Source organism: Nansenia antarctica (assembly GCF_963989245.1).
Source record: "Nansenia antarctica genome assembly, chromosome: 8".
NCBI lineage: Eukaryota > Metazoa > Chordata > Actinopteri > Argentiniformes > Microstomatidae > Nansenia > Nansenia antarctica.
In genome coordinates this window covers 25,301,826-25,304,325 of record NC_137678.1, presented here as the reverse complement: position 1 = coordinate 25,304,325, position 2,500 = coordinate 25,301,826, and the positions used below count along the sequence as shown (strand labels likewise).

Here is a 2,500-nt window from a genome sequence, read left to right as displayed (position 1 = left end):
TCACTCCCTGGCCCTGCGCCCCCCCCCCCCCCTAAACATCCAAACAGCCAAACAACCAGAACACTGCTGTATGCAGCCAGACAGGTCCCCAAGCACAGAGCCATGTACACAAACATGTGTGTGTGTGTGTGTGTGTGTGTGTGTGTGTGTGCGCGTGACTGGGTGGGGGGATCTCTTGTAAGACAGTATGGCTTGGGGAGGGGGGGTGGTGGGGGGGTAATAAGAGATGCACAGCACATGGAAACACACGTCTGAATTTCCTGTGGCAGAGCGGGCGAACGGAAGCGACTCTATCTCTCTCTCTCTCTCTGGAGTTTTCATTCCTAGTTCCACTGGATGTGTGTGTGTGTGTGTGTGTGTGTGTGTGTGTGTGTGTGTGTGTGTGTGTGTGCGCTCCAGTTCTCCAGTTACCAGACACTTCCCTCCACTCCACACTGGGAGAGCCATGGCAGGTGCCCTTCTAGAAAGATCCGTGCCTTATCACCAATGTCACTCACTCACTCACTCACCCGACTGGCCCCGCCTCCCCCAGCTTGTCTGCTGACCCACTTTCCCCCGCCGCAATGCACCCTGGGTAGTCCTGACCCGCCAGGGAGAGTAATCTCCCAGAGCTGGCCCAGGGTCAGTTCTCCACCACGGTGATGATAGTTTTGGTTTCAACCCCGGTTGGGAAAGATCAGCTAAGATCAGCGCTTAGGGACAAGCATGTGACTCTGTGTGTGTGTGTGTGTGTGTGTGTGTGTGTGTGTGTGTGTGTGTGTGTGTGTGTGTGAGGCCACTGCTCTAAACCCTCTCATTAGTGAGACACTGTAGAACGTGGAGTCATTCTCAAGTCATGCTAAAAGGGGTTCTTTTTTCTTTTGAGTATTTTTATGGAATATTAATTTAGTGATGTTATTATGAGCTATGGCCCACAGAGGCCTCCAACACTCCACTGAGGTTTCAAGTGTAGTGAACAACTTACACTAATAAGACACTGCAACAGGCTATACAATATCACTGTAACTGGTAAAAAATATAGGCCTATATATATATAATATTATTATATATAATATTACTACTGCCTACTTTATCTAGCAATACCCCTGCCTTTCAAACACACACACACCTTTCAAACACACACGCACACACACACGCAGCCTACAAACACACACACACACACACACACACACACACACACACACGTAGCCTACAAACACACATTTACTTAACAAGTCTTAACAAGTGTCCTCAGGTCTTTGCTGACGGTCTTTACACCTTCACACAAGACAGACCTAACATAAACACAAATAGAAACACACCTAACGCCCAACAACAACAACAACAGCCGTAGTGTGTGTGCCAACTTCGCCAACAATTGCTAAGCCCTAACATAAACACAATGTTGAACACATTACATAGACCAATCCTGAGATCCCTGCACTGGCTACCAGTCTCTCAGAGAATTGAATTCAAAGTCCTCCTAATTACATACAAATCACAAAATGGTCTTGGACCAAAATACATATCAGATCTCCTCCCACCCTATATTCCCGCAATGTCCCTAAGGTCAGCTGAGGCTAATCAGCTAATAATTCCAAGAGTAAAAACAAAGCACAGTGCAGCAGCTTTCAGTCACGCTGCTGCATGCTCCTGGAACAAACTCCCTGAAGAAATCAAACAGGCCCAAACCCTTAAAGTATTTAAATCTAAGCTAAAAACCTTCATGTTTTGCAGCAGTTATGATTAAACACAAACACTTCTACCAATGTCTTTTTTATTACTATTGTCTTATTAAATGTTTTTATCTATTTACTTCTTATATTTGCTTTTATTCATTGTAACTTTTATTTTCTTACTATGCTGCTCTTGCTGTATTTTTAAATAATGTATGTAGAGCACGTTGAATTAATTGCCCCTGTTGTATGAAATGTGCTATATAAATAAACGTGCCTTGCCTTGCAAAATGAAACTGCTTCAACGAAAACTAAAAGGGTAAAAACAAGGTGTTCTTGTGTTTGTTATTGATGTTTTGGAGTGTTGCCTTTCCTGGCCTGCTTGTTTTGGATTGTGGGGCTAAACAGCATCGATTGGCTTGAAGATGGAGCCTCGCAACCAATAGGAACACTCCGAAACAGTGCATCTGCCGAACCTTCCTCTCTCTGCCCATGCCCATTCATAAAACATGCAGCAGAAACTAGTATTTCCTTGAAAGACCTCTAAGCGACTCATAGCCTACAGCTTTCCATCAAAACCCGAGTTGGTTCGACCAGAGTCTAGTCTCTATTGGTAGGATCAATTCTAATGGGTAACGTGCATTAGTTACATAGTTACATAGTAACTAACATATTAACACGCACACGCACACAGACACGCACACACGTATCCAGAGGCATACATACACCGCAGCCAGAGTTTCTCTATCTCCCGGGTCCAGCTGAAAGCAGCCTTTGTCGGGCAATCCGCATCTGGGAAATTCCTTGATTAGCGCATCCTTGCCGCATCTGCCCATTTTACGCAC

At 45.1% G+C, this 2,500-nt stretch overlaps 1 protein-coding gene across 1 annotated transcript in view; it reads right to left on the bottom strand.

Moving 5' to 3' along the window:
- The window catches only part of flncb (filamin C, gamma b (actin binding protein 280)), a gene marked incomplete at its 3' end in the record, with an annotated part of 81,225 nt that overhangs the window by 77,913 nt on the left and 812 nt on the right, over nt 1-2,500 (bottom strand).